Below are 7,648 nucleotides of genomic sequence, written 5' to 3' on the forward strand. Positions count from 1 at the left end.
GGACTGCCACCAACACCCTGACCAACAGGGTGTCAGGTTGGGTTCTGACTCTGTCAGTGTTGTTCTAGTGGACTGCATTGTTTATTTTATTCTTTTTATTTCTTCCCTATTAAAGAACTGTTATTTCCTGCTCCCATATTTTTGCCTGAGAGTCCCTTAATTTAAAATTATAGCAATTTGGAGGGGTGGGGAGGGTTTACATTCTCCATTTCAGGGGAGGCTCCTGCCTTCCTTAGCAGACTCCTGTCTTTCCAAACCTAGACACCACCACACAGGATCTGCTTCTTATGGGCCTTTTCCCTTATCTGGCTTAAAACCCAGCTTGTTAACAGCATTAGTCACAGGTTATCCAGTACACAATTGCAGGGCTCAACAAGTTTATCTAAACAAAGGTCAGTTTGTAGTGGTCATCCTCTGGTGGCAAATGTGCACCCCCTCTGCACCTGGGCTGTTTTTTGCAGAGCAGAAGCTTTGCCACCACATACCCAAAAACTCTCCTCCTCGCCTTTGGTTGAGGGGTACAAACCTGCTCTCAGCAAAGCACTCTGCTGCTTTTGCAAATGGCCGATTGAGTAATTAGCCGTTATCATTTCAGTCTCTCACATGATGGTATTATAGAATTGAGTGTTTATCAGTAAGCGTACTGGAGTTTTATGGCCAGGTTTTGGTAGTTCCTGGCAGGGACTTGCAGTCCCGTGGAGGGAGGAGCCCATGCTGGTGCAGGTTTCCTGGTAGGACTTGTGACCCTGTGGGGGATCCACACTGAAGAAGCTGTGCCTGAATGACTGCATCCCGTGGGAAGAGTGACCCACATTGCAGCAATTTGGGGAGGACTGTTGCTCATGGGATGGACTCACACTGGAGAAGTTCATAGAGAACTGTTTCCTGTGGGAGAGACCCCACATTGGAACAAGAGGACTCCTCTCCCTGAGCAGCAGCAGAAACAACTTGTGATGAACTGAGTATAACCCTCATTCCCTGTCTCCCTGTGCTGCTTGGGGGGAGGAGGTAGAGCTTGGGAAGCAGGGAGGGATGTGGGGAAGGTGTTTTTAAGATCTTATTTTACTTCTCATTGTCCTAGTCTGATTTTATGAGTAATAAATTAAATTAATACCTCAAATTTGAGTGTTTTGCCCATGACAGTATTTGGTGAGTGATCTCCCCCAGACATTATCTCAACCCATGAATCCTTTTGTTATATTTTGTGTCTCCTGTCCGGTTACAGAGGGGAGTGATAGAGCAGCTTTGGTGGGTGTCTGGCATCCAGCCAGAGTCAATTCACTACAGTAAGAATCAGGGAGAAAGCTAAGAAGGCAGATGTCCTGGTGAGAGTGTTATAGATCATCCAAGTAGGATGAAGAGGCAGATGAAATATTCTGTAAGCAGCTGGGGGAAATCTTGTGATTGTTGGACCTTATTCTCATGGGAGACTTCAACCTCCCAGATGTCTTCTGGAAATACAACAGAGCAAACAGTCCAGGAGGTTTCTGAAGTGAATGGAACAGAACTTCCTGACACAGCTTGTGAATGAGACAACCAGGGAAGGTGCCCTGCTGGACCTGCTGTTTGTAAATAGAGAAGGACTGCTCAGAGTGAAAGTCAGAGGCCATCTTGGGCAAAGCAATCAAGAAATTATAGTTTTCAAATATGAAAGAAATAAGGAGAGATGTCAACATGACTGCTACCTTAGACTTCTGGAGGGCAGACTTTGGCCTATTTAGGAGACTGGTTGAGAGAGTCACTTGGGAGGCAGTCCTTAAGGGCAAAATAGTCCAGGAAGGCTGGATGTGCTTTAAGAAGGAAATCTTAAAGGAGCAGGAGCAGGCTGTCCCCATGCTGAAAGATGAACTAGCACAGAAGACAATTAGCATGGCAGAACAGAGAGCTTTGTCTCTGGCCACTGCTGTAAAAGACAACAAAAAATGTTTCTACAAATACATCAGCAACAAAAGCAGGGACAATAAGAATCTCCATCCTTTTTTTGATGAGGGGGGAAACATAATAACAAAGGATGAGGAAAAGGCTGAGGTACTGAATGTCTTCTTTGCTTCAATCTTTAGTATGACCAGTTGTCCTCAGGGTACCCAGCCTCCTGAGCTGGAAGACAGAGATGGGGAGCAGAATAAAGCCCCCATAATCCAGGAGGGAATGGTCAGTGACCTGCAGTGTCACTTAGACCTCCACAAGTCGATGGGGGTAGATGAGATTCACCCAAGGGTACTGAGGGAGCTGGCTGAAGTGCTTACTAAGCCACTTTCAATCATTTACCAGCAGCCCTGGTCAACCAGGGAGGTTCTGGGTTGTAGCAGCCACAGGGCCTGCAAGGCCTCCCTGGTGGTCAGTTGCCTAGGATAAGAAATTCCTAGTCATGATGACTGGACCAAAAAAGCCCCTCTTCCACCTTCGGACCCTCGTTATCTCTCTGTAAGACGATAGGTCATATTCGCCTTGACCCTTACTATTGGACTGTTTCTCAAAACTACTATACCCTATATAAATACCTACTTCTGCCCAGTTCTGCAGAAGAGCTGTCACTGTGACCCTTCACAGAAGCTGCCAATAAAGACACCTCAGTGGAACCTCATACGGCACTTCTCCTCTCTCTCCCTGCATCTGCCGAGGCACTTAGCAAGCAAAGAGCTGAAATCACTAAAGAGCTGAATTCACCAAAGAGCTGATCTCACTTAAGAGCTGAGCTGCTTGCTAAGATTGCCTGCAGCTGAGTGCCTGCCGGAGGGACCTGGACAGGTTGTGATTAGCAGGACTTTGCTATCTGGACTCCCACGGCAGGCCGCCCAGCCAGCATGGGTTTATGAAAGGCAGGACCTGCTTGACAAACCTGATCTCCTTCTATGACAAAGTCACCTGCTTAGCAAATGACAGAAAAGCTGTAGATATTGTCCACCTAGACTTCACTAAAGCCTTTGCCACGATTTCCCACAGCATTTTCCTGGAGAAATTGGCTTCCCATGGCTTGGACAGGTGAACTCTTCGCTGGGTAAAAATCTGGCTGGATGGCCAGGCCCAGAGAGTGGTGGTGAATGGAGTTACAACCAGCTAGCAGCAATCATGAGTGGTGTTCCCCAGGGCTCAGTATTGGGGACAGTTCTGTTTAACATGTTCACTGAGGACCTGGGTGAGGGGATCAAGTGCACCCTAAGCAAGTTCACAGAAGACACAAAGTTGGGCAAGAGTATTGATTTGCTGGAGAGGGATCTGGCTTTTGCTCATTCACTTGACAGTGATTTTTTTAAGCAATCTCAAAGACTCTTGTTCATAACAATTGGCTAGATTGATGAGCTGAGGCTGACCACATGGAGTTCAATAAGTTGAAGTGCTGAGTCCTGCACTTGGGTCATGACAACCCCATGCAGTGCTACAAGCTTGGGGAAGAATGTCTGGAAAGATGCCCAGCAGAAAAGGATGTGGAAGTGTTGGTTGACAGCTGGCTGAACGTTACCCAGCAGTGTGCCAAGGTGGCCAAGAAGGCCAATGACATCCTGACTTGTATCGAAAATAGAGAGGCCAGCAGGACTATGGAAGTGATTGTCCCCTTGTAGTTGGCACTGTTGGGGCCACACCCCAGCTACTGTGTTCAGTTCTGGGCCCCTCACTTCAAAAAGGTCATTGAGGTGCTGAAGCATGTCCAGAGAAGGGCAACAAAGCTGGTGAAGTGTCTGGAGCACATCTTGGTCTTGAGGGGAAGCCATAAGAGGAGCAGCTGAGATCACTTGGTCTGTTCAGCCTGGAGGAGACTGAGGGGAGACCTTATTGCAGTCTACAACTTCCTCATGAGGGGAAGAGGAGGGGCAGACACTGATCTCTTCTCTCTGGTGACCAGTGACAAGACACAGGGGAATGGCCTCAAGTTGTGTCAGGAGAGGTTTAGGTCAGATATTAGAAAAAGGTTCTTCACCCAGAGGGTGGTTGAATACTGGAAAAGGCTCCCCAGGGAAGTGGTCACAGTACCAAGCCAGCCAGATTTCAAGAAGCTTTTGGACAATACTCTTGGGCACATGGTTTGACTGTTGGGGATGGTCCTGTACAGGGCTGTGACGGTGGTCACAAGGGTTTCGGGGTGAAGGAAGAGACGAGATCTTTGACTCTATTACAGAAGGCTTGATTTATTATTTTATGATATATACATATACTATACTATACTAAAAAGAAAAAGAAAGGAGAGTTTCTAGAAGCTGCTAAGCTACCTAAGAATAGAAATGAAAGAATGAAAACACACAAGCTGGCCTTGACAGACTCTCAGAGCTAGCTCTGCTGTGACTGGTCACTGAACTAAAACATCTACACTAGAACTAATCACAGATCCACCTGTTGCATTCCACAGCAGCAATCTATTGTTTACATCTTGTTGCTGAAACTCTCAGCTTCAGCTGGAAAAATCCTGAAAGAGGATTTTTCATAAAAGAAATGTCTGTGACACAGGGCCAGGTATTGGACTCGATGAGCCTTGTGGTTCCCTTCCAAGTTAGCATATTCTGTGATTCTGTTGTTTAGTCTGGAGAAAAGGAAGCTCAGGGGAAACCTTATTGCTCTCTACAACTACCTGAAAGGTGGTGGTATGAGGTGGGTGTTGGTCTCTTCTCCCAGGTAACAAGTGACAAGACAAGAGGAAATAGCCTCAAGTTGCACCAGGGGAAGTTTAGATTAGATATGAGAAAAAAATATTTTCACTGAAAGGGTTGTCAAGCATTGGAATAGGCTGCCCAGGGAAGTGTTCGAGTCACCATCCCTGAAAGTGTTAAAAAAACCATGTGGATATGGCACTTGAGGACATGGTTTAGTGGAGAACATGGTGCTAGTGCTAGGTTGAAGGTTGTACTTGTGGTCTTAGAGGTCTTTTCCAACCTTAATGATTCTATGATTCTAAAGAAAAAAACCCAAATACAGAGTTATTACATTTGACACTGAGATCCTGGACAAATGGTCTAAATTATAAGAATATCACACTATATCCAGTTTAAGGACCCAGAGTTTGGAGATATTTCACTAGGACTTGCATCTTCAAAACCTTTGTATTACTGGGAGAGAGATCAATTTTGAAGCTAACTCCACGCATCCTACAATGAAGGGTAATCTTTGTCTCAAACATTCACATACATATATATGTATAAGTATACATGGTATCTTAAAATAAATAAAATCCACATATGAAAACAACCATAAAATGTGAGACTTCCCAAAGGTTTAACATCTCGAGAACACTAGTGCCATATCACTGAAATTGACTACCAAAGTTCAGCTGTTTGGAAATTAAGCACTGAAGGGGGTAATTTTTTCCCATGTATCAAGAACTACTTTTTTCATATCTAGAATTGAACCTCTACTTCTTGGAAGTATGCAATGAAGGAACTTTTTAATGCACTTATAAATCCTACTGCAACCAAACGATTATTCCAGATATTCTAGTAGCCTACAAATTATGGCCATGACACCCAATCTCCATCTGACTGGCTTAATATTTTGTTAGCCTTAAAAATACAGTGGAAATTCCATACTCAACATTAATGTGGGATTTTGTCTTTAAAGAGTGGCAGCCTCCATAAGCAGCATATGACATCTAATTCCAAGGGATGACTATGAACAGCACTGTATTTACAAGTATCAAAGACTTCAATCGGTGGGTCACTAGTGAAAACACAGAGAATAAACAGTAAACTATTTTATTGGGTTTTGGGAGAGGGGGTACTGCAGGGGTGGTTTTTGTGAGAAGATACCAGAAGCTGCTCATATGTCTGACAGAAGGGGAAAAATTGCTGCACAGCAGAAGCTGAAAGAGTGAGAATATATGAGAAACAGCCCTGCAGAGACCAAGGTTAGTGAAGAAGGAGGGGGAGGAGGTCTTCCGGGTGCTAGAGCAGATGTATCCTTCATGCATACACAACTGTTTACAGCGAAAGAGAAAGAACTATACCAGTAATTCAGGTGAGCATTTTACCATATGAATCTAAAAGGATAAACACATTTTATAATCACCAAGAACTTTATCTAGTACAGCTGAAAGCAAGTAAAAATATTCGTAACAAATATGACACATAAGCTTTTATATACATTAAACAATTGAGAATTTCAAGGTATACAGAATGGATAGAATCACCAGTATTCATAGAAAACACAAACAAACAAGTTTTCCTATTTTAAAATTAAAGCTAGTAAATTAGACTGTCAGTTATAGACAGCTAGAAAGGAAATCCATTCTTATTCCAAGTACACATTGATTTTTGAATAAGAAAGGGGGGAAGAAAAATCCCATTTCCCTTCTATGGCTAGGCAGCCATATAATATCCTTTCAGATCTGCTTACTACTTATTGCTTAGATGAAACAAGTTGAAATAGCATATATGTAAGCATATGGCTACTAACTACACATTACTCTCTTCCCTGTTCTCTGCAGCTGAAGTTTTCAGATGAGAATTTGTTCCTTTAGTATTTTCTCGTTTCCAATAGTACTCTTCTTCAAATTTGAGACACATCTTTTTTCCTCTACATAGAGGGCAACTTGCAACAACAAGAACTACTGGTATTAAAAATGCTTCGGGTATTGTCAATACCCTTCTAGAAGCAGAATGTTCCAGCTGCAAAGAATACACTGAACATCTGGACAGATTTTCCAGAAACTAAACATCTGCCTCTCATGCTGTTGTTTTTTATAGGACCTAAGCATTTAAAAACTATTCTCTGATTTCTTTACAAGCACAGCTATTTCTAGAAGGCTGTCTTGGTTTAGAGCAAAATTTTGGGAGAGAGAGAGAGAGTCCCCAGAGGGGCTCTAGTAGGAGGATAAATTCAATCGGCCCCTCCCCCCCACAACCAGTCCGGGAGAAAATACCTCCTTGAAGAAAAGTGGAAAAAAGCTGTTTATTAAACAATAGAACCTAACAATATTAAAACAATAAAACCCCTTGCCGCTCTAAAAGAGATGACCAATTGAGAAAACCCCCCCCCCCGGGTTGCAGCCCAACTCACTCAGTCTCTGATCAGTCCCTGCGGTGCTGGAAATGCCGCGGCCAGGCCCGGCCCGGTGGCCACAGGTGTGAGCTGCCGGTGCTTCCCTGGGTGTTCAGTCCAGAGCAGGTTCCAAGAGGTCCAAAGGAAAGGAAAAGAAAAACCACAGTCCAGGGACTCTTCTTTGCCTCAGCCAGCTAAAACTAACCAAAAGCAAAAGGAGAGCTCTCTGTCCTGCCGTCTGTCTGTCCGCAGACAACACAGTCCTGGAGGAGGAATGCGGGGGAGTACGTGCAATGTCTGAGCGAAGAAAAAAAAGAACTGTGCGATTCTTCTCTCCCCCCTTTCACTCTCTGCAACAAGTCTTAAAGGTGCAAAACTTATTATTATTCAGCATAAACCAATGAGACGATTTGGGGATAAAAGCATCATATAGTCAACCCAGGACAAAGGCCTTTAGAAGCAACACAAGCAGCTAGCATCACTAACAATGCATTGCTTTTTTCTTTTTGGAAAAATTAAAAATTATTGTAATGCAGCTTTGGGCATGAGAGTTGCACCTCCTAAAGTAGTCAGACATAAGGTTGAATCTTGCCTGTCCTCTAAAACAAGTTAACTTTTCCTCCTATTATTGTCAAAGTTGAAAAGGCCCCTGGATCATCTGTTTTAACACCTTGTGGATTCATAT

General features: G+C 43.8%; 1 protein-coding gene across 1 annotated transcript in view; it reads right to left on the reverse strand.

Annotated features, from left to right (window-relative positions):
• The window catches only part of LOC102042766 (spindlin-Z-like), a 53,624-nt gene extending 46,583 nt beyond the window's left edge, over positions 1–7,041 (reverse strand). The window contains exon 1 of the mRNA XM_031065438.1: positions 6,982–7,041. The gene's annotated coding sequence lies outside the window, so the exon portion shown is untranslated. The remainder of the gene's footprint in view (positions 1–6,981) is intronic.
• Between the last annotated feature and the right edge of the window lie 607 nt (positions 7,042–7,648).

This window comes from Geospiza fortis, unplaced genomic scaffold, assembly GCF_000277835.1.
Source record: "Geospiza fortis unplaced genomic scaffold, GeoFor_1.0 scaffold680, whole genome shotgun sequence".
Classification (NCBI taxonomy): Eukaryota; Metazoa; Chordata; class Aves; order Passeriformes; family Thraupidae; genus Geospiza; species Geospiza fortis.